The sequence below is a fragment of the Balearica regulorum genome, chromosome 7 (genome assembly GCF_011004875.1).
Source record: "Balearica regulorum gibbericeps isolate bBalReg1 chromosome 7, bBalReg1.pri, whole genome shotgun sequence".
Lineage (NCBI taxonomy): Eukaryota > Metazoa > Chordata > Aves > Gruiformes > Gruidae > Balearica > Balearica regulorum.
This window is the reverse complement of record NC_046190.1, coordinates 31,647,230-31,672,993: the sequence shown is the minus strand read 5'-3', so window position 1 is coordinate 31,672,993 and position 25,764 is coordinate 31,647,230.

The following is a 25,764-nucleotide window of genomic DNA, read 5'->3' as shown; positions in this document are numbered from 1 at the left end:
AACTTGTTCCAGATTAGCTTGCTCAGGCTGTGAGCTTACAGGTAAACTTACAGGGGAAAACACATCCCCAAAAACATGTGACAAAAAGCCTCTAAACTGCAGACAGTTCAGGCAGAAAACACTGCTGAAATAGGAATATTCAGTCCCAGCGCTCCCCTCCCTCCACGAGGGAGTCAGTAGGAAATCACTCATTAAACTGTCTCTCTGCTTACAGAAGCATACACGTTTGCTACAAGAACACGGCAGCACGAGTGCTTCAGTCGGGGCCGGGAGAGCCCTTCCGGCGCGCACCCAGAGCCCCCCCGGCAGCCAGGCATCGCGTCCAGGGGCGACCTGTTCAAGGCACCGCGTCTCCGGAGCCACGGGAGAGCATGCACTTGCCTGGACCTGCTGCTCCATGGCCACGGGGCATGTCACGGGTGCCTCCAGCATCCCCTACGTGTTTTGGGGAGCCTCTCCGGAGCGGGTCAGCCCCCAGGCTGTAGGAGCGGATGGGATGGGGCAGCCCAGGTTGCCCCTTCCTCCAACGTCATCACCTTCGACTCCCAACACTCAGATGAGCAACAACCCACAGGAATACTCTTGGGAGCCCTAGCTCCTTCCCCCCTGTGCAAAATCAGGTGCAAATAATTTCCAAAGCTGCTCAAAGGAGACACTTAAAAATGACCAACATATTCAAAAATATTGCCTTTCAGCAATCCATCTTTAGAAAAAATGCTCACGGCAAGTGAATTGGTAGAAAATGGATTTTGCTTTGCAAATGTAATGATTCATAGCACGATTAGCTGTGCATTCATCCAGTCATAGCAGAGGAACAATGTCATATTACACATCTGACCAAACACAACTAATCAGTATAGATTAATTAAAAATTTAGATACTTACAGAGGGGTTTTGCTGTGGGTTGGTGGTTTTGTTGGTTTTTTTTTTTCCAAATCAATTTGTATAGTTAAAGTAATATAAGACACTGAATTGATAAAGAAAATTATATTTCTAATGAAGTCTAAAGTAGAAAATCTGTATAAATTACTCATTTTGATTTAAATATTCAGCTGTAACAGCTACTTATTCTATAAATACAACTAATATATATATTTATATCATCTCAGACAGTAAAATAAGACTGGCTAGAAGGTCAAAAACTCAGGAGGATATACTTAAAAATTATTTATATATATTAATTTAGAATATAAAATATTATCTGAGAATTTTAAAAGTAAACTGAAATTCTTCAGTATACATGAAGATTGTTTAAAGCTTCCAGACCCTGGTGGCTGATTTTGAAGACCATGTTTTTACAAAGCTGAAAGTGCAAAACTTTGCACAAAGATATTCATATTCATGAAAGAGAAGCTAACAGGGGATCATTAATAAGGTCTTGCCTGGGACCTGAATGAACATTCTTAAAAGGTGAATAACATAAAGGAGACAAAACAATGAACTTTAGACCAGTCTGCTTGGAAATAACTCCCTTTCTGAAATTTTTCAGGGCATTTGTGCCTGAAAATGGATGACTACTGAGTGTCCTCAAGACCCACGTGCACTCAGAATCACAAAGAGATGGGGTACCTCACCCAGCATCAGGCCTACTTACAGTTGGCTGAGGAAATACACCCAAAGATAGATTAGCCCCTTGTAACCCCCCGTCCAGAGGCCGCAGAATATGTTTCGTTCCTAAAACACAAAATATAGGCCATTCGGCTCTGCAAAGGCCCAGATCCAGCTCTCGCTACTGGCTTAAATTAATTGTGTCATAGCTGAAGTTCTACATATGTTAGGAATTATGAAAAATGAAGCTGCCGAGCCCTCTGGTGACTTGTCAAGCTCCAGGACACTCAGCGCACGGGCACCGAAACGGGCAGGTTTTCCAGATGCCATCTGGGCACCTCTTTCCTCTGCTACTCAGCGGAGGTAGTTCACTCATAAAAGCTGCTCCAGGTTGGGGACTTGCAGGCTCAGTGAAGTGCTTCATGTTTCCCAGGAAGGACGTTATTTTCCAGACCTCCCGTTTTAGACAGCTACAAAGCTGGTGCCTGTTCTCTGCCAAGGGAGGCTGGAAAGCTTGGATGCTCCTATGGGCAGCTGCAGAACCCAGAGCGGAGGAGCCCGGTGTTGTCTGCTGTGCTCGTCACATCTGTTTCCTCATTTACCTGGGAGGAGTCAGGTAATGAAGAGCAGACTGCTCTCAGTCCTCCCAAATTTCTAGCTGCCATTACACGATTCCACTGCCTGACAAGGTACCAGCGTCTCTCTGAGCATCACCTGGCAAGTAGCACCGACCCGCAATGGCCAATTCTGCCCCTGCTCCCCGGGGACTGCACTTTATCCTCACCGCACCCGCCGGCTCGGCTGCCATGCCCTGGAGCAGAGATCCCCAATCCTTCCCTGTAACAAGCAGAAATCTCGAGCAACTACAGCTCTGTGTGTAACACTACATTTCCTCAGCTTGGACTGCTTACAGGAATGTTGCTCCAGCAAATATCTAAGAGCCTCACGGGCATCGTGGTGGCCAGTACAACTGGTTGGGGACTGCTGGCCAAGAAGAATTAAAAAAAGAAGTCCAAGGCAGGGGGAGGAGAGACCTCCAAGTCATTTTATACACAGTCAGAAATTGGCTTTCTGAATGGCTCCATTTTTTCATGCTTTTTTTAATTACTAAAGGTTGTCTAAGGGCCACACTTTGGTAAGACACAAGTATATACTCTTACCTGTGGTCACCTAAAAAGACAAATCAAAAAGAGCTACTTTCATGCATGCGCTCCTTCCTTCCTCTTCAACACACTGATGTTGATTGTTCCCAGAGTGATTCAAAGGCATCGAGAATCACAGGTACGTGACAGAAGAAATTGAAAGTGATTCCCACGTAGCACACGTCAGCTTAGTGTCAGACACCTGCTTTTCAGATGCGCGCACGTACGCACGTTGCTCCCGTTTCTCTATCTAGCTTTGCTTCGTTATCAGCACATCTCAGCGCGAGCCTCTCCTTTCCCCTTCTCTCCCACACTGTGGTTCCTCCATAGACCTCTCACAGTATAATGAAGTGTCACTGTATTTATCCTGATCCAGTAACACAGGAACACATTGCAGCACGCAGAATGGACTCTTTTCTCTTGTTTATTAATCTGCTTGAAATGCATAGTGAGAACACGTCGATACTGCTAAGGTTAATGACGGATTGATTCATAGCAAGAGAGCGCCAGCATTTACAGTCAAACGATCCTTAGTAATTGTTGTAATAAAGACCACAGATGAGCTCTCGAGGTACGTAGTTAGACACAGCAACTCTCTTTAGCACACCTCAGTAGGAGGGCCGTCCTTCGGGTGTCTTACAGAGGAGCGGCGAGTGCTGGAGGGAACAGGGAGACACCTCCGCATACAGCTGAGCAATCGTACCTCCTGCGATACGGGGTGAGGGACAGCCCGCTGCTCTCCCCAACGGCCCTCTGATGAAGAGACTCGTATTTGCATCTTCCACACCACAAGAGATGATGCTGAGGATGAACGCGTGCTCCATTTCTTTGTGTTTTATAATGGAGGTATATGGTGAGGCGAAGAAGAGCTGGCTCCACAGAAGCATAACCACTCTTTACAGCAGATCTGTGCCATTAAGCAGCTTATGGGAATTAACAGCTCTCACTGTCACTGTTCAGATAACAGCACTGTCCCTTTCAATATATGAATATTCTAGCTATGTAGATGGTGTCAAAAGGATGAGATTTGCTGGAGAGATTTTTAACCTGCAACTTCACGTGCAATGGAAGACAAGATTATTGCAATTCCCGCCCATGAATGACTGACATCAAATGAGTTGTGTGAGGAATTGCCAGGTGCAAGTGAAAAAGCAGAAGCACCTTTGCACTTGATGGTTTAACATCAACGGGAGGCTACATTCACATGGGGGACTTTATCTCAAAATGACAGCACCTAAAATGAGGGCTTTTGGTGGCCCTAGCTTTCCTCTGCAGAAGCGCTCACTGCATCACATACTACTTCTACCACAGACTAAGAATGTTGTGTTGACCTGCCCCACAAAGTGCCACAGTAACTGCTGGGAGGGCTCTGCCATTACATACGAGTGTGTAGCTCAATATTCAGGTAATTCTGCATGCGATGAAATGCAGAAATTGAGACAATTGCTTTTCTGTCAGCAAACTTTTGCAAGTGCCTTTAGAGTTGATGTGTTTCCAAGGTTAGACATGAGAGAGCATCACCCTGCCAGCAAGCACACGCTAACCTCATTAAAGATGGTTCGCTACAAGGCCAAACAGCAATAACTTTGTGACAGGGTGGGGAAAAAAAACCCACCCCATGTTTTGACTTATCTTTGTCTCCTGAAACTACTGTGGTTTGCTGGTAGGCGTTTTCAGATTTCTCCGTCCACCTCCAGACTCAGCTGACAGAAGCAGTGGGATTACAGAGCTTCGGTGCACACCCTGCGCTGATCAAAGCCACATGTCCCTTTCAGGCAAGGTAACCACGGACTGGGTGACTTTTCATTTAGTTTGCCTTACTAGTTCGACATCAGTTATCCTGGAGTCACCTTATATAATTAATTTCCATCTTTAAAATTTTGCAAGTTATACTTTTCCATAACAGCGTAACTGCTTATTTGCAGACTGCATAGAAAATAGCATCATTTTGCATAGCATACGTGGAGTATTATCATGCCCTTCATTTACATGAAGTCAGATGCACTGTTTTCCTCAAATAGAATCTCTCTCAATATATTTATTTGGAAAAGACATCAGTCTCACCTTGTCCTACCTACTTAACACCCCAGAGGAAAGAGTGAACCTGTGACAAAAGAAAGGCCCTAATCGCATTTTAGGCCTTAAGTACAGACATCCTTTCTGCTTCTGAAAGCATCCCCCCCCTTGCATTCCTGCGTGAGCCAAGCAGGATGCAAAGAGCGAGCGGAATCTGCTGTTTACTTCAAGGACAGAAAAGGGAATGAGATTTGGATTTCATTTAACCTGCATCCACACACTCTGCTAGAAGATTTGAGCTGTGGCTGAAAGGGAATAATTAGCAATAATTAATTTCTGCTGCAGATCGTTAGCAATCTACAACCCCTATGAGCAAATGAAAAGAAAACCATGGCTCATCAAACTCCTAAAATTAGCCCTGACCAAGCCTCTTAACACTGAGGACGGCGGTTCTTCCCTAAAGGGCTGGGAAGCAGTGCAAGAGACCTCCTGTAAAGCAGCCACCGGTTCTCCAGCAAACGTAGAGCGCTATAGCTGAATTTAAGCGCTGGGGAGGACATTCAGGTCACTGGTTTACCAACACCAGCAGGTTGGAGTTCGGAAGACTCTAAGGATGTCAGACATTTGGTTTTCAGTCAGTGTGACTTTTACCACCACCAATTGCCTTTGGGGGTTCCCCTTCTCATAAAAAGTTTTTCAAAGTTAGAGACTGACCCACTACTGCTCAGATGGATTATATTAAAGACCTCTAGATTTAGAGGCTTTTGGGAGAGAAAATTAGCCAAAACAAGTGTTTCTGTTTGGCAGGTGTATAGGATATATGACCTCAGCTATTTTCTATTTGGTATTAGGGACCTGAGAGATTTCTCTCAGACCACAGGAATGTGACTGTTGATTAGTATAATTTATTTCCCTGCAAATCCTAACTTCTCTTGTGTTAACTGAGACCTCTATAGTAATACTGATTTCCTTCAAATATTACTTGGGGAAAACCCCAAAGTAAAAAGATAACTACTGTATATGAATGAAGTATGTTGTGTAATTTGAAATTAAATGTTGACAGTATGCCAGAAACTACAACGATGGGCTTTACTGCATCTCCCATTTTGCATCATGCCAAGATTCTCTTCAATCAGGAATTCATTAACCAAAACCTGGAGCCAGGCTTTATCAGCCTTGTCCTCCAACAAAATAAACAGTCCACATCTGAAGTCACATTAAGAAAAATTTTTAAGCCAGGGGTTTGCTTGCTTCTTCCCACAGAAGCACGTATGTTGCCACCTGAGTCATGCCTGACATATATTACTCATGCTGATTTCAGTGAAACTGTTACTGAGGATCTATTAAAATGGATAAGTAAAGTTTAATCAGCTCAGCTATAAACAAGACACGAATTTGTGGTGTATAAAACAGACTGAAATCCAAGGTTTCCATAGTACAGGGTATCCCCATTCTTCTCTACAAATATTGTTCCAATTAGACTGAAACCCAGGGCTTTTAAGATTTCCTATGGCTACTGAAAGTAGGTAGGAAAAATATTACTTATCCTTAACCGAAGATCCCCAGATAACTGGAGCTTCCCATGCCTGTCCTCTGCAACCTTGCGGAGCCAGTCGGGACCTGAGCCTTCCATCGCGCCCCAGGGAAGCCAGAGCCCAAACCCTGCTGGGATCTGCCTGGGAGCCCGCTCACCCACCGCGCGAGGTGAAACGCTGGGGACAGGGACTTCCCTGCTCCCCGGCTGCTGCGCTGAGCCCTGGTGCCTCTGCAGCAGGACTGCAGTCCCTCATCGAGGTGGGAGGCTATCCCAGAGCCAGGACAAAACAAAAGTTATCTTCAGTGCATTTAATAATAATTAGCAAAATGACAGCAACATTTGAAAATTGAGTTTTCAACATCACTGGCTGGTATCGTTGCAAATGCTTTCAGGTATGTCTATATACTGTGCATATACATTGAGAGTTTGAAAGACTGCTAAATTTAGCAATGTAATCTATTTCTGCAAGGTTCAGATTTTAGCTTCGGGTAGCGCATATTCATTAACGCAGATCTCCACCCGGGAAATATAACTTGAACTTTAATAATTGTAAAATGGGAGAAAGCACATTTTGGATTCTAGACTTCCAGATTAAAACACTGTAATCTCTTTACTCTAGCATCAGTTACTGCACTGCTTTATTATTATTGATACGTATTTATGTACATTCAACATCAACTTTAATCTATTTCAGGTTTCCTATCCGAAACAACAATGAGAAAATAATGGAGATGATAATGCCTCTTTAGACACTCTTTGTCTTACAGATTTACATATAATAATAGTAACCTCTTTGAGAATGAAGCATTTTTTACAGTATAAATTTGTGCAGAACTAGCCGTGGGGGCCCAAGGATAATATTGTAATATAAATGATAATTAATTTATATTTAACTGAGAAATTTGTGCTATAAACATACCCAGAACAGCAGTCAATGGGAGAGCATGCTATGAATCCCCAAACCAGATGTGGGTCAGCTGAAGTAAGTAGAAACATACGTGTTTCCCTAAATACAAGCAAGCAGCAAGTCTGTATTACCTATGGTTATGATCAGCCAACCTGCATCGCCAGAAAACAAAGCTTTCTGTGCAGACCTTTCTTATGAGGCAGCAGTACGGGGAGGGGGTGTGGGGGGGTGCAGGATGGGGCTCCCGGGGTCCCAGACCAGCACCCGGCCACCCGTGCCAGCAGCCGTGCTCCCAGCTCTCCTCACTTCTCAGCTCAAAATGCACCTGAAACCGCCCGCTCCGCCTGCATCCGCACTCGGGCACAGGTTTTTAAAAGCTCTTTAACCACTTAAACTTAAGTCCAGTCCTTGGCAAGAGCGGTACTGGCCTGCCCATTGTTTCAGCCCCGCCTGACAAAGCACACTCCAGTTTGGGGAGCTGCTCTTCCCTTCTCCTTTTCTCCAGGTTTCTAGCCAGCGACCTCCCCGTTTCCTCGCCCGGAGCTAGCGAAAGCTAGCCCACGGCAGCGTCTGAGGATTTTCCATGGGCTGTGAGAACACATTGCCACATCTGTCATCATGCCTAAAAAGCCTTTGGAGCACATCCCATGCTTTTGGTGGCAGATCTGCTTTATCGCATTTTTTTTCCTCCAGGGAAATAAAAGAATGAAGAATCTGTGTAGAAAGACGGAGGCTCCCGGGTACCCCGCTCAGCTGCAAGGCAGTAAGCACAGACTCACTGACACCATGCAAAACGCTTAGAAAACCAACATTAACGTAATCGCTCTAGGCAAAGTTAGCAGTCAAAACACTTTCTAAGCGCTCCTGCCATCCTCGCTCCTCTGCTGATCAGCAGAACCAGCGGTGACATCTGCAGCACTCGAGTACCATCATTAGGAGATATACCCACTTACCGATGATTTTTACTCTGGATGAGATTTCTGTGACGTGGTATCAACATGGACCATGCAAGATCAGGCACAGTACTCCTCTCCTGTCAGCATTTTCCATGGAGACTTTATTTTTCCATTTGTACAATTAATTGTTACTATTATATTGGTTCCTGGAGTCACAAACGTCATTTGGCAGAGTCTGTAGGTGCCTACTGAATGCGACACAAACTAGACCACAGTGAAAAAATTACTTTCTGTATCTATGCCAGATTTATAGTTATAAAAAATAAAATAAAATATATCATATGAAGTTCTTTTCTATTATTCTTTTACTTTGCATTTTAAAATTGTATTAGAAAATACTTTTAATAGTAAGTCATATATAACCCACAAGTCGATATGTTCTTTTTAAAAGTGCTGAAACTAGAGTTTTGAATCTTTGAGAAATTGAAAAAAATTACTGAAGTCAACACATATTAGCAAAACATTTTACTGTTGTCAAATTTGCATGTTTTGCTGAAAAGTTTCACGCAAAAAGTTTCACTCGGCCCTCTGCTTCCACGAATTTTCCTTTCACAGTCTGTTAGATGTATATCCTACACGGTACCCTCCTACAGAAACTGTCTGTTAATGGGTCACAGCTATGGCTGAGAAAGATAAAATTAGATCTGTCTGAAATTAAATATTTCATTCTTTTTGTTTACCACCACCTTAGCCTTCTGTGAGCGTTTCTAGTCTGTGCCTGTGAATCCTTCTGAATTCCTTTTCCTGATTTGGGTCCCTTTAACTCTCGTAAAGCAAGGATACCTTCTTTCCTCAAATATTACCTCTGCTAACACAGCCTAAAGAAATTATTTGAACAGCGTCCACATTGTACAGAAATAAGAACTTAGGAGCTAAATCTCCAAGGAGGGCTTCAAGCTACAGAGCCCAAGGCAGAGACTCTCAGGCAAAGCGTCGCCTTCAAGCCAGGAGTGGTGCGGGTGCCCGCGGAGGGGACCGGCCCCAAATTGTCAGGGGCAGGTGGAGCAGAAGCAATGTAGTAGCTCGCTTTGATCCTGACCGTCATTTTTGCTACATCCTTTCATTGGTCTATAAAAAACATCAATAGCTGCCTCTTGCGCTACCTCGCCTGGCGATTCAGTTTAAATTGTCAGAGACTTGTTGGCATTTTTAAGGCAAACGATCCAGCAGCTTATATGGCAGCAGACGTTTGAAGTCAGATTGTTCGTATTAATTGCTCTATGAAACAACATGAGCTAAAATTGATTTTATAGTTTTGAAGTCAGATTGTTTATATTAATTGTTTTACAAACAACATGAAGCAAAATTGATTTTATAGTGTTGCAGACATTTTTTTGGCAATGCAGAAGTCATCACCCAGTGTCTATATCATAGAGTTAATCGGCGCTTTGAAAGTCCTTTCTAAGCCCTTTTTGCATCCGCTTGAATGTGATTACAAGTGCTATGTATAAATCTATTCGCTTAATTATGATTAAAGCTTTCCAGAAAAATCCCCTCCTGAAATTACTAAATTCATGTAAGCGAGAGGAGAAAGTGCAGCATAAGAAAGAGTTAAACAAGTAGCAATATCAAATATACACTGGAAAAAATAAGATCACATCATGGCAGCAGCTATTCTGTAATAAATAGGGACAATAAAGGATCTCCTCTCGGAGTCTGGCAGAGCAGACATTCTCTCCATTTATCTCGGGTTTTGCACAACTTGCTTTTCAGAGAAGGACTCTTGGCCTGGAGGCACAGGGCCCATTTTGGATCCTCTCTAACACCCGCCACACTCCGAGGTTTTCTTTCCATGAAGTGGGAAGATCGGCAGCACCGAACGAATTCTCTCTATTCAGCACGTCGGAGCCAATGATACAGATCGACAGTAGACCAAAGATCTTTTTTTCAGCCTGCTGTAACAACATTTCTATCCAAGCCAATTCGATTCGAGAGATGATCTCTTCATTGTATCAAAAGTGTTAAAAGAATTTAAAATGTCTTGTTTCTCATCTTTTTCATACCGGTGTAAATTAAGTGACTTTTATTGAGTTGTATCAGATTTGCAGCACAGTAATTATTATTAATAAGGATATTATCATAACGTTTTGGTATGTCCTAAATATCCCCTTTGTTTTCTGCATAGACTAATTTTAAAATTCTATCTAATTTAAATATATAAATAACACCAGAAAGCAATCAAGATTTCTTCACTATATGCCTCTCACAGGATAATTTTCTCATACATATGTATTACGACCAAAAGACGTGTTCTGCATACTGACAGTAAGTTTTACAGCTCAGTGTTCTTGTTCACTATGATAGGTCAACATTTTTTTATATTGAGTTTTTAACTGAGAATTTTATTTTTTTTTTAAACTGATAAGATGTTGCTTGCTTTGGTAAAGTTCACTTTCTTATCAAAATAACAAATAGCAAAATATCTCAATCTGAAAAAAAAAATCAATACTTCACAGAAAATGAATGTGTCTCTTCCTCCTTTCTCTTCTTTATCTGCCATTAAATTACATTCATACATCTAGCACCACACTCCACTAAGTCCCATCACAAGAGAAAAATCATGACGCATCATTGAAGATAGAACCTGAGAACGGCAGAGACGAACACAAGATACCTAAATCATATCCCCAGAGGAAACACAGCGGTAATTCAGAATTAAAATATTTTTTCATTTGCAACTGGAATATGTCAGGTTTTGATTTGCAGCTGAAAACAAAAAATATTTTCAGCTGAAGTTTTTACAGAAAGTTCCACATTTTCCAGTCATCACTTTTATCAATGATTTACACACCAGCTGAGAAGCATTTGTAACAGCTGAAGAATATGCATAAACTCACAGTATTTCTAGAAGAGAAACTTCAGTTCCGTAATGAGTTGTTGATAATAAACTTTATTGCTACCACAGCCATGATTCACGGTGTGCAGGCTACAGCCAAACACAGCCACGTGCATAAAGGAGGAGGATATTGTTCTCTTCACAGATGTAATTGATAATAAATAAATACAGCCTCCTTACACTGCTGAAGTACGCTTAATAACTTACTGAGATAGTGACAATATAAACTATCTAGTTATTTTTTCCAGTACCTTAATACATCTCAGCGCATTTTTTTCCATGACGTTATGTTTTAAAATTGTGAGTGATCCTTTTCAGTGATGATACAGGTAGTGAGCTAGGCCTGATTCTCAGAAAGGACTAGGCATTCCTCAGCAAGCAAGGCTATTTTCAGAAAATCAATTTAATAACACCAAATTTCACCCTGAACATTTAATGTTTGCAGATGCTGAGACATCCCAGCCTATATATCCCACCAGCAGAGGCACCACTCCTTAAACGCCCCGACAAACAAACTAGCCTGTGCGGTGATGTCCGCGCTTTTACATGCCCGACCTATGTGATATTCACTACCATCGCACAAAATAAAACAGCTTCAACGGACAAGATTGGGAAGCCTTCAGTGCAGATTTTTTTACAGAGCTGAATGGCAGAAGAGTTTACACATGGGTGGGGAAGCACAGCCCAGGTTGCCTCCGTCAGAGGAGGGCTCTCTGTGGAGGGGTGTCATGGCTTGTGTGAGCCACTGCATGGAGCGCTTCATTTCATACAGGATCTGGTCCTGTAAATGTGGTCTGGGATTTCTCAGAGCAGGATCTGAAGGAGAAATAAGTAGTTTTGTGGAGTTTATAGATCCTGATAGTTCTTGGGCTCCAGCTGCCTAGCCTGTAGGCTTTTCTAGGCATACCTTGAAGCAAAACTCTGAACAACAAGGGGGTTTTGCTAAGAGAAACTCGGACACCAGCACAATTTAAAGTAGTGCAGAGTTAGGTGCAGAAGAACAAATTACAGTTCATTTATGTGTTAGGCTTCATCACCTAGACAAGGCATCTGTAACTGCTTCTCCCTATGGATCTAATCTTTATATTAGTGTTGTTGCCAGAAAGGGGGGGCAAAGCCACGGGAAATGAAGGATGAGGTTTGCTCTGGGGTAAACCTGGGTATGATCTCTGGCCAGGAAACCACCAGGAGGTTCCAGGAAAACTCACCTCCCCCATCCTTCATTCCCAGAGAGCCACAAATTACAAAAACACCATTCACATGATATTTTCCTCCACCATTTATAAAAATCTAAAATATTCAGGAGAGCGAAGTAAAAAAAACCCCACATATGCAACAAAATGAACAGAACAGCCACTTTGCTGCTCTAAGTAGTACCCTCATTACTGACCTTTAGAAGAGGTAGGGAGGAAAGGCAAGGAGGTGAAAATTAATAACCCTTCTTGCAGAGAGCTGTCACAAGTTATGTGATCTAGGCATTTTTACCCACTCCCCCCATCTTCCAGAAAGACATAATTAATTTATAGTCATTTTAACCTGCAAATGACACTTGTACAGTTGGAGGACTGACAATCAACTTCCCATGCTAGCAGCGGGGTGTAAAAGTCTGAGTGCGGCAGCATTCGTGTGAATGCATTGAAAAACATAATTGATGGGACCTCCTACCTTGTTAAGTGCCATGGCACTAGCTGTAACGACATGCAGGCATGAGGGATACACACATTTCCGTAGCATGGAGAATCAAAAGTAAATAACATAAACAGTCCCCTAATATCCTGTCTTAAGGAATAGTTAACATTAATACCTATGTCTCGCTGTGTTTTAACTCATAGGATGCGGTGGTGTACATACATATGCAAACTGTATGGTATACAATTTTATCTCATGTTTCAGATGGCAGTAAAATGGGGACAGGATGTACAGAGTTTCTACTAGAACAATTGTAAATGACAAAGGTTAATGATAGACTTGTGGGAGAAAAAAAAAGGAATGGGAACAGTAGATGTGTATGCATATTTGTATAATAATTCAAGGAACCACAGATGACAAGGTCTCCTTTACTGAAAAATCGTTCAAATAAAATAAGCCCAGTTTAACAGGACTGTAAATACCAGACAGAATTTTCAATACCTAGAATACCCAGAAAACAGACCTAACTTACAAACCTCCCCAACTATCACACGTGCACTTGGGGCTTGATGGACAACGCTGTGTTATGAGTTGGAACCACCAGTCTGAAGACTGGGAGAGCCTTACAAAGGCCCAGGCACCTTACTGAGCCAGGCATTTTCTGTAACCATCCTGGGCTACTAAAGGAGTGTTAAAGTAGTTGAGCTGGAAAAAAATCCTTAATATTTTTGTTAACTGAGGGCATATTCACCACAGGGCTTCAATCAAGAACTGCAGTCTTGTTGGGCTAGGTGTCCCTAAAGCTACTCTTCTTGTCGTAATCACCAGAAAATCTGTGAACCAGTCTCAGTTACTGCATTAAGTCCTTACAGTTACACATCTCCACCCCCTCATGCCCCCTTTTTATTCCCTCTACAGCCTGGCCCTGCTTCCAGCGTACCCAGGACAGCGAACCCCATCACTCAAAGAGAACAGCTTCAGGTCGGGTTTTATTCAATAGCAAATAAAAGAGGCAGTGCCATTCAGCTCGTTAAGCAAAAATTCTCTCCCCTTTACTCAAGCTGAAGTTTCCTTCATTTAACCAGGATGGAAGACCTTCCCACCCCACAACAGTCCCTCTACAGCCACCCCTCTTTACACTACTACTCATGCCACAGCAAGCCCTTGCCCTTCGCACCCTTTACCAGCCGGCCTTACGGCAGTCAGCCAGCACCACGGTCCTCGGTACTGCGTTTTTATGGGAGAGGGCCAGCTCTCTGCCAAGCCACTACAGGGTCGATATTCTTATTATGAATAAAAGCTGGCAGGCGGGGGGGACACCCACCCTGCCCTGGGTAGAATACATACAATATATGCTTTTTTAAGAAACTGATTTAAAGTGTTAAATGAAATAAGTGGTTATCAGTACGTTATCTCCAAGCTCAGGTACCTAAAAGCTCTCTTGGTTAGAAAATGTCATGTTAGTCAGGAGTTGATTATATTTCTTGAGTAGCGTAACAAATATCAGCCTGCCTTCCGCAGGTGGGAGCCCTCCTCTTTCGTGGGAGCAGCAGATACCCTTGGGGCACTGAGTCATGAGACTGTACCACAGAGCTAAAAATAGGGAATCGTGTCAAACTAGATTTATAAGAGATTGCTTTCTCTGCGTGCAGACAGCCCGGTTTTAGATTTACATCCGATCTATGCTCCAACTGCATGAAAGTGTTCCCTTCTGAACACCTTCAGAGGCTGTAAAAAGAGTCCAGTGTAATATAGCTTTAGGTATACAAGAACAACTGTCCCACTGCCACTCACTCATCCAAAGTACATATAACCCTAGACACTTTAAAAAGCAGTATCAATTTTATCAGGTCAAAACCAGAACACATTTGCTTTGTTCTTGGTGGTTTTTATCAGCTTCTCTTCATCTAATCACTTTTCATCACAGTTGAATTTATATTCTATTTTAATTCTTCCCTTAAAGGATCTACAACCTGTTTCTGGTATACCTCTGCTTATCTACCCACCCAAAGCGTAGAAGACATGTCAGTATGGTATGAGAGATAAGCTTTATTAGCCTCTATTTTGGATGACCAAATTACTCATGAGCAGTGAACTCATGAATAAGTTATGAAAGTCATTACAACAAGTGCCAATAAAACCTTTTTATACAAGATTGCCGTATATTCTACATATGAGACTTATTTTACAGGAAAGAAAAAACTCTATATGAGACACTTTTCAGAGAGTCTTAAAAAATTTTATGGGGACCATTTTTTCTATTCTTCCTACTGCAAACCAGACTTTAATTAAAATAAGCCATGCTGTACTGTGCTCAGAGATACAGAAAATTTAAAATATCGCTCAAACTTACTGTTGTAGTTTTTACTTTCTCAGAACTCATGACCCACCAGAGCTTGAAGAAAATGCTGTCCTGCTGGAAAATTATAGCTTCCCTTTTCCCAAAGGTGGAAAACTTCTAGGTACAACTCTGGATGGTCACATAAGTAGAAGTCTTAGGTTTATTATGAATCCAGCATCAATTATGGTCTATTCTGAACATTAATCATTACAGTTTTCTAAGAGAGAGAAAATTCCAAAAGGAAAAGAAAGATACGTTAAGGTTAAGCTGGCTTATCAGAAAAATACCACCTTTCTGAAGATACTTAAATCAAATCCCAAGAAGCCGAGTCAGGAGAGCGTCAATGAGGAAGCTATCAATCCCTGTTCAATTTTAATTTCCCTCACAACTATAGGACAACAACGGGGAAGAAGGGCACAAGCGTATACATGCACATATGCTTTTGGGTTTTGGGGAGGTTGTTTGTTGTGGTTTTTTTAAAAGAATTACAAAGCAGTCCACTTTTAGTTAGCCAAATTGTGACAGCGAGGATGTTTCTTGATACATGAATTTGTCCTGCATTCTTCTCAGAGTTAAACACTTGCAGGTATTTTTTTCTCCCCGAAACATCAGAAAAAGGCTCAAGCCCCCAGGAGTTGGTAATTGTGGTTGTTTTCAGGGAGGCTGTGGGCTGCAGGGTGCAGATTCCTTTATCTAAATACAGGTTTCTCCATCTGAATGTGTTGTCTACATACTTTTATACCTTCCTGAAGAAAAAAAACCAAACAACTTAATCAGCACCCAAAATAGACTAGTTTGAAGTAAATAATTTGAGCTGTGGCAGTGCTTTCTTTCCCAGGGCAAGAGAGGCTCTCAATAGCTTCCCACCTGCCCCTTGGGCATTTGAGGCAGGCAGAGATGAACCCAACCCCCACACTCCAACGCTAGCTACCAACCTCTCCACTGGTTTGCTCCATACACAGACACTTACCCACATGTAAAATTAGTCAACAGAGACCTTTTTAACCCAGTAACATTTTCAATTCATACTCTGCTAGGTCAGTGACTCTGCAGAGTGCACACCAGCAGTCAATCTGTCCACAATTTTCCTTCTAGTGAGAGCAGCATTCTGATCAATGACCTGGCTTCTGCTGATGCTGGGTCTGCAATTTGGACCACATTTTGACATACTTGCCAGGTATGCAGAGACATTACCTGGTGGTTTTCTTTTTCAATTATCAGTTGCAATACTGAAATACCCCTTGCTTGCCTATGTTGATTTCTGAAGAGATTTACCACTGTTGTCAAAATACCCATGAATCAAAGAGCGAGGGTGTAGGCATTGGCACTCCTTGCTGATTGTTAATTTTGTGTCCCCAGTGCAATTCTTCCTCGAGAAGTTTACAGGCACAATTTACTTAAGCTATCAGTACTTGCGTTTTGCCTTACTACCTTTCAAATCACCGAGATGCTTAACCGGGCTCTTGTGCTCTTGTCCAGTGATTTTCAAGATATAATGCATGCAGGCAGTGGGGGAAGAGAGAGAAATGCCAAACATGTGCCACGTTCCTACTGTTCTCCTGACTGCTGCATGGAACGAAACCTCCATCTGCCTGCCAGAGAGCCCAGGGTCCTGCTGTGGGACCGGCTCCTTGTAAAGCAAGACGGGGCAAGATGTGACAGGTAATAAGAGAAGAGCGCGATGTATCCAACAGCTAAATAAATAGAGGACCTGGTAAAGCACTCCCTCTGCCCAGGCTGACAGTCGGACAGCCTGGCCAGGTAGCCAAGGCAATTAAGCCCTAGAAAAACCGGGCTGCTGGTAACATCCTCCCCCGAGCCGGAGCAGGAAATAGTTCAAAGCATTGGGTAGCAGGTACACGTGAGGATGGGAAGTTTTACAGTAGGATCTAGTCCGCTATGAAGAACTAATCTGGCTGTAATCTGTGCAATGTTGGCATGGAATGAACCCTACTGGTCAATCATTTATATACTGCGACAAATCTTGGCTGACCACCATTTAAATGTAGCGTGTAGCCTTTATGTTAGCAATAGGAGGCAGTTCGGGATTAACGTGCCAGGGCAACATTGCATATCAACCCATAAGCATCTGGAGTAATTTCCATTATTTGCATAATGGCTATTCCCCCAGACTCTTCTGAAAATGTGATCTCTAATCCTGGGCTGCTTCTTCCAACCTGACGTCTCTTATCCTATGCTTCGCCTCGTGATCTCCATTACCACACTCCACCCCACAAGCAAGTTGGCTGACCGCTTTAGGAATATTTTTTTTTTTTCCCCAGCTGAAGTGAAACAATAAGGAACTGCACAACAGGAAAACAGAGCAGAGCCCTGATGGTGCTGGACAGCAAAAGCTGGAAAGCACCTGGGAGGACGATTCCTTCAAGCACCTGTCACAGCAACCTCTCATCATCTACAATTCAGATACTTGCATCTAAACTCCTTGGGAACAGGGGGATGGAAAACAATGCAAAACATGTCCGAGTTGCAGGGTTTTAACAGAAGTTAAAGCAGGAGGTACAAAAATTGTTAGTGGGAAGAGAAAAACAGTAAGAAATTAGAGAACTGTTTCCACTAGCTGGGAAACAAAGTTTTTTGGGTTTGTTTTTGTTTGTTTTAAGTGCATACCATCAACTTAAGTTAAAAAAAAACAACTCAAAAAACAAACAACAGCTAAACTTCAAAAAGCAGATTCTACAGGAGCCATATGATGTGACTTAAGAATATCTGGACATCCTAAATATTAAGCATTATCTTAAAAACCTCACTGATATTTGGAATGGTATCCTACTCCCTGGGTCCTGAGCCCACTCACTTGAATAACACAGGAAAAAAAGAAATGCAACCAACCAGTTTCTCAGGGAAGGGAGAAACCGGGCTGGACTGGCACCCGCCCGAGCAGGGGCCAGGTGCCACCGCGCTCCGGTGGTCCCCAGCAGCAGCAGGGCAGAGCCGACTGCGCCAGGCAGGATGCGGGGCAGCCCCAAGGCTGCTCTACTGATGCCTGCAGAGGGTCAGGCTGGCCGCCAGCTACCCCGAGCTCTGAGAATTTGCAAAGGTGATTTAAAGAGATTATAGCTGGGCTGAACAGGACTTCTCCTTTCTGTCTAGTTTTAATAGCCCCTTCAGTAGTCACAGTAAAACACAGCTCATCCAGTAACTCAGGATCTTTCTGTCAGCTGAGTAATAAAGTCCCCGAGCGTGCTTGGAGCACGGGCTTGAACATCACACCTTTCATTATAACTCAAAAGGTGCAGTAACTGGCCTGGCCATATGACATGTTCAAGTTCCCAAGGCTGAATTGGTGTTATTTAAATGGGGGTGCGCAGAGGCAAGAGACTGAAAGGACACACAATTTTCTTTTGCGTGCTTTGTACTGCAGCCCTGTCCGTTTCCTGGTGCTATCTGTGTTCCCCTTCAGATGCAGAAAGGTAGCAAAGTGAGCCATCCTGTCGGCAGCGTAGTAGAGAAATGCCCGGCCTCATCTAACAGATCTGGTACAAACCTGAGCATTAATCAAGGCACTGAAGCAGGAAGCTCAGCGCCAGATAATTTACCCTGGGCTCAAAGTTCAAAGCTAAACCACATCATAGTCTGCTCCTCAGATATTTGCATTGCCTTCCTCAGTCATAAAACACTTTTTCCCTTACGGCTTTACTTGTCCTGATCTGAAACATAGCCATCAAGATGGAAAATGAGTTGGAGAACACAGAAAGAATGTTAACATTTTACTTATGCCATTGTTATTTATACCACAGTGACCCAAAATAACTTCTGCATATAAATGTGGCTGTAAACACTGACTCTATTTATGCCAATTATTCTGCCTGACTCATTGATTTTAAAATAATTCTTCATAGCTTTAGCACTTCCCTGAACTTTTCTAAAACCTAAGAAAGTCCTGCCTGTCAGCAGTGGCAGCCACTGCTTTGCTCGTCAGGGCAAACTACAGAGGTACCAGAACTCAAGTAACAAAAAATCAAAGATCTAACGAGAAAGGAGAACTCCCTCCTTGCTGTTAAGGTCAGATCTAAGAAGAGCTCAGCCAGATAAACCTGACCCAGCTCGTGATCATAGTCTGTGATCAGACCTGAGCAACAGCAGTGTTTTAGGACAGACAGTCCTTCAGAGATCCTCGCAACCCTTGCCAAAGCATAAGCAACTCAGGGAAGTGCAAATCTTCCTTCCAGGAGACTGAAAAGGAGGCAAGTCCTGAAAACACACGATACATTCCCTATCAGGGCAGCAGTTTGAGACCACATGAAGGTTTTTCCAGCCCCTGGGCTGGAGAGAGCCAGCTGAGACAGGCATGGTAGGCAGCAGCTCTGCCTGATGGTTCTCAAGACAGGCAACTAGCCTCTGCTTGCCACTGCTCTAAATCTGGGGCAGTTTATTCATTCCTCCAACCCAAATGTAAATCTTAGCCTAGAAATTGAGACCTAGCAACACTCTGGTCATGCTACCACAAGGCAGTTCTTTTGTGACAGAGCATATATACATACAAGTGGTAGAAAGAAATCTTGGTTACATCAAGTGTAGAAAGCCCATTAAATTAGTCCAGATAAGGCACGTTATCTTCGATAGCTGCATCCATTGATGTTTCGCTCCCAGCTCCGAACTGCCAACCACGTCCTTACGGCTCAGCTGGAGGCAGCTCTCATGAGCCCAGCACCAGACTCGCACCCAAACCACCGAATCCTGACTACCACATCTTAATCCATACGTGCTCAAGCAGCACCCCAGACTGCGCAACAGATGGCCAGGAACAGCTGGCCATGAAACACACTGAGAAACAAGGATGAGCACCAGAAGGAAAATAAAAATTCCCAAGGACTTCTTCCTCAGTGGAGAGGTAAGTTACTGCTTAGTCTTCCAAGAACCAAAGATAGCAGGCAAACTCATCTGCTCTCCAATAAAAACTGTCACAAATTTCTTGAAAAGTGGGCATACAGTTTTATGGAGTGACCTGACTGGTGAACAGACTTTGCAGCAAAGTGTGTTCAAGAGAAGAATGCAAGCAGGAAAAAAAAAGTATACTTTTGGCCACTCAGAATATGGTTTCAATTCAAAATCGTTTTATAGCCTAGCATAAGGTACAACATAATGCTTGAAAGATTTGCCTGAAATGTTATCCTGAAGAATATTTTCACTGACTTCCTTAGCAGAAATATCTCAGTTATCAAACACTGTATCAACAAAACTAGACACTTTTAAAAGCTTAAATTTAAAGCAGAACCATTGATTTTTTAATGGCCTTCTCAGAAGACAAAAAGATAAAAGAGGAGGAGAAAAAGCTGAAATATGCCTTTGATAGAAGTACTGTACTTTTTTTACAGGGCTATGTTTCTATATGCCAGAGCAAGATATAAAGTTAAATCATTGTTCAACACAGGCAGATGTTAGCCTAGGACAACCTGGGGAAGTCAGTTAATGCCTCTGGTAACACAGGAGAGAACAGTGCCTCCTAAAACCTCCGAAGGACAGAGCCCCCACGCAGAAAGGAACACATCTATTGCAGCAGCTTTGGGAAACAGAGTAAGTTACAAACTCCATCCAGGAGCACCTTATGTTCGTAGTGGGGATTTAAGCTGATTCCTAAACCAGCCGAAGGACACGGCTGCAAGAGGTGCTTCTGCGGGCTGCGAGCAGGGAACTGGCAGCGATACACGGGCAAAACGCGCCGGGTCGGCTGGGTGCGGGGTGGGCTGTTGGACAAGGTCTCCCGTAACGAAGCAGCAGCGGGTGGCTGCAGCAAGGCTGCTGAGAGGGGAGAGCTAAGACAAGAATTCACACACAAGCCTTCCTGGCCAGGTCAGATGATTTCAGCTGGGGTGAGGTGGCAGAAACGCTGGAAATGGTGGATTGCTTGGAGTGGGAGAGCAGTCTGCGCAGCAGTGAGATTCTCCCGGCCTCAAGAGTTAAGCAGGGTTAGCAAGGTCCCGAGGCAGGCACAGCTGCAGGAAGAGTCCCAGGCCAATGTGGCTCAGGTGGGTGAAATCTGCTCACCTAACATAGAGGCACATTTCCTGGATTTCAGTGCATTTCCTTGCTCAGCCACTCCGGAGTGCTTTAGTTCTTCTAACTCTTCTGAGTAAATTACTGACGGTCAGGTAGGGAAGTCCTTGGCTCTGGTGTTGCTGTATCTTGTTCGTTTAGTTCTTACATTTATGGGTGGTGCTAACTCCAGTTGTGTTGAAGATCTTCCACAGAAACCCCTAGAAATGGAATCTCGCTCGCCTTACAGCCACTCAGCTCCCCAGCAAGAAAATACTTCCTCATCTATAGTAAAATATGCATTTAGCCAGCTAACATATATGATTTACTAAACACAGCAGTCAATATACTGAGTATTCAGTGAGTACTCTTGACATCTGGGAAGAGATTTGCTTGATAAATAGCAATGCTCTAAGTGTCCCTGCCGTATGCTTTTTGCTACAATTTCAAGCAGCAGACTAGGATGTTCAGTTTCTAATCAAGGTTTGGATACCTCTCCAACAGCTGAGAGACCACAGAGAGCTGAGGAGGCAAAGAGTCAGGCTGTTTAGCTTCCAGCAAGCTCCTTGAAAGCTCTTCTAATTTCACTGTTTGTCTTCAAGGAGAATGTTTGCCAGTAAAAAGATTGACTTTCCTGACCAGCCCTAATTGCCAGCTCTGCCACTGACCCTGCTGTGGGACCTCTTACGAGCCTTTGTCCCTCCATGTCCTTTCCTACTCTTCATCAGTTTTTCTTATTTAGAATCAAGTTCTTCAGGAGGCTGTCTCTTACCACGTATTTTTGCAAGTCTTCCCACAATTCATCTTTAATCTCTAGATGATGTCATAACAACACAACCGTGACACTGCAGTGTCAAGAGCAGGAAGGCCAGGCCCGGGCAAGGGGACATTCGCCGAAAACTCCCACCAGCTGTACTTCCACCCTCTGGGTCGGGGCCAGGTCCCAGCACTGACACCTTCCCATGCGTTAGGAGCCCACTCTTTGCAGAAACAGCCCAGACACCCTCTCGGGTGTTTAACCGAATGGCAGAGGAGGGGAAGTGGCAGTGGCAGTCAGCCAAAGCCCTCCAAAGCTTGTGGAGGGCCTCAGAAACATGTTCCCAGAGACTAGTAATTCCCTATGTCTTCTTTCTGTGACTGCCCTCCTTAATTATCCCATTTATTGCTTTGGAGGATACACTGGTAACCTGTACATCTTCTGCAATTAGGTGAACGTGGTTGTTTTTATACTAATAGCACTTTTCCAGATATTTAATGCTGGTAGATGGCTGACAAAAAAAAAAAAAAAAAAAAACAAAGCAGCTATTACTGTGGGTTACATCCAGAATGGATGCAGAAAAGCACAGCGGACCTAATTTGGCTTCATTGTGTGCATGCAGATCAGATTGCCTTCATTTTGGCAGAAATTAGCCCAACACTGGGACTACTGAAGCCTGTCACTGTGCATAAATAACCCGGGGCACGAGTGTAAGACCAACATCACATTTCTGTACTTGGCAAAGCCAAGAAGAACCTGCATCTTTTGTTTCCATGGAAGAGGTGCAAAAAGACATACCTCTATTTAAAGGAAAATTAATGGCACCTTTATCCCTGCCGCCAGTTCCGCAGTTAAAGAGCGGACCGCAGCGACGTGCGCAGTAGCTCTGCTCGGAGCCGGGTCTGTGGCAGCACGTGGCAAGAGATGCCTGCGAGGGTAGGCAGAGAGCTGCCATTCAGTGCAATAGGCTGTCTTCTCTCCCTGCCTCTGCTCAGAGCATCCCTTTCCCCTACACTCCTCCTCTTTGACATAAAAGTAGTAAGGTCTTATGTAAATACAGTTAAACACTCTTGGGGTTTTTGTTTATTAATAGGACTCTTAGAAGAACCATTCACTCATACAGAGTACCAGTGTTACTTCAGTAATAGTTCAGGACATAAGAACTTCATTTCTTTAGCTACCTCTATCTCTGCCAAGAATGTCCATCCAAGATTGCTGTGCTTACAAACAGCCCTTTCAGGAGCAAAGGAAAAAAAATAAACTAATTTCCATTATAAGTGCTTTCAATATTTTTATTTTTTTTAAAACTAAGTATAGCCTGCATAGTTTGTATAATTCTTCTGAGAAAGTGGACACTTTAGTAATGCCTTTCATGTTGCAAAGGTGGCTAAGGCAGGATGTTGGATAACATTACTAATCTAACAAGAAATAGTTTATACTGCAAAAAAGGAATACTACTTACTGAAGTCTCTACAGATGGCTCCTATATACTCGGGAATCTGCAAAAGCTAAAAGCAGCACGGCAAGGACAAAACACTTTCTACAACTCTCATGTTCCCATTTTCTTCATTCTCTGAGCAGACTTGAAGAAACCTGCAACTAGGAATCATTTTTGCTCATGATTTACATGACCCAATGAGCATCTTCAGGAATTTCTGGATGTGAAGTAAAGACAGACAAATTTCAAAAACTTTTTGAACTCGCATGTCTCAGACAGAAATGCAAAAAAGAACAAGTTACAGAAGTTTATATTTGTTCTTGCTGCATTTCTCTTGGGCAATTCTTCCTTTGCCTCCAGGTTGCATTCATACATCTATCATCAAATATTTTCACTGCGCAACCAACAAGCTATAAATGAGGTGACTTATTCTGATTGCTTACCATCCTGCCGTATTTTAACAAAAGCAGAGATTTGTGAAGGTGATCTGGAATGCTAAATGCCCGTATTTCTTTCAGCTTTCCGTAGTGTAAAGGATCTAAGCCAGGCATCGTGGAAAAGCATATTACAGTCTTTGATGCATGTTCTAAGATGTACTCACTTGCAAAGATCACTGGATTATTTGCCACCTTCTGATTGCAGCTCATCTGCTAATGCCTGCGACCACTTATTGTACTGAAGCTCTGCCAGTGATTTCTACAAGGCTGTCGTAATATTCCTTTTAAGAGAATACTTTTGTGCCAAGTGCTTTCTTAGAAGTTCTTAACTATACAGATTCCATATTCTACTAATTTATGACTGAAATCCAGAAGGAAATGTTTACAATTTAGCAAAGCTCAAAACCCCCTTTACCTGTTGTACAGTCCCTGGTACTAACATCCTGGAAATTCACGGGGAACACAGTATACCTAATCTCCGTGGTGGTAAATGTTCTCTTATCACTACATTAAACTAGCTAAAATGGTTCATCCTTTGATCATGTAACCATAAGAAAGAAATGAGCTTGGACTCAGTGGGGGACCGAGTCGGGGACCTGCAAGATGAACAAGTAGCATGGCAGCCTCTTTTCCAATGTATTCTAGCTACGGATCACCTACGGAGCTGAAATGAGCAACCTGAAGCCTGCTTTTTTTCCCCCATCATTGCAAATTTCCCCATGACTTCTTTTAAATACTCTCCTAACTGCAGCAACTATTATTTTTGTGCTTTTCACAATAACTGAGAAAATCACTGACATTCCTCCCCTATGTGGGAGCTGCACAAGTGGGAAATATTGATTTCTTCACATATTGTTCTGCTTGGTAGTACCGCTTGGCGTATTTCTTCTTTCATTTCCCTTTCCCAGCTTACTCTACATTTTGAGTATTCAAGCACTATTGAGCATTTTCACAGCTACATATAATATTACAGTTAGTTCCAGATAAACTTTTGGGGCATCTGGAAAGAGTGACTGCTTTTAGTAATGTATGTATTTATCATGGCCCTGAGTTGGCTGAAAGCATGAAATGGATATCATAAACACCTTCTGCTGAGCTTTGCAAAAGAGCTAAAATAATTAGCTTCTGAAATGCAACTCAGAGCAAGACAGATCAAGGAAAAAGGAGAAAAAAAAAAAAAGATGACCGGCTGTCCTCCAACCTGCTTTGTCCTTTCTGGCAAATTCATTACTTGCTTTTATTTGTTCAATAACTTTCTGAATCGCTAGACACAGTACAGCACACTTTGGACCCTAATGAAGTCTTGCTATCACTTCTGAAGCCAAAGTCCTGGCTGCCATCTCCTCCTCATTACACGATCTGCCGTAAAAGTTAAACCACCCGGGTCTGTGCCGCATGCCTCCCATCCCCGTGGGTCTTTCCCTTCCTCCCCCCACGCAGGCCCTGAAGAGGGCCAGGTGCCCTGGGTTAAAAGTAGCCCCCCATGCCCCGGCTCACCCTGCCAGCTCTGCAAGGGAGCGTGGCGTAACTGCGAGCAAAGCAGGTGATCAAGACATACTGTCATAGTCTTGGTGAGCAATGTACATATCATGAGGAATAACATAGCCTGGGGCTTCTCGCCAAGAAGAAGGAAATACAGCCCACAAAGAATTCCAAAATCTTACAAAAATTAAAAGCAATCGGGAAAAAACAGCCAGTCCAAACAAGAAAGAAAGAAATCTTCCTTCATACCTCTGCACAGACCACACTGTCTGTGCCTTGCCATACATGCAATAATGAGGAAAAATTTTGTTCCTCTGCTGCAGGCGCCCCCCAGCATTATGTCGTCTGAGAAAGGCTTATCTATTAGCCAGGACATGAGTAACATCCTCTACAAGATGTAGCCTAAGAGGCTGAGAAGCCTCACTGTTGATATTGCCTGCCAACATGATGCCTTGCTTTCCTAAAACGGATAGAGGAATATCAAAGCTCCTTCCAGCACAGACAATATCTGGAGTCATTTGCCCCTATTAACTTTGGAGCAGAGTCAGGAAGGGAGAGCACATTTTCCAGCTCTGAAGGCAAATGTTGATTTATTTGCCTAGATCCTGAGTGGGGGCTCTGATCCCACCTTGGTCAACATTGCAAGTACTGGGCCACATCCTATGCAAGCGGTTCCCTAGGTCAGCTGGTGGGTTCTCCACATTGCTCACATTCACCAACAAAATTCTGCCTACCCTGGGATGA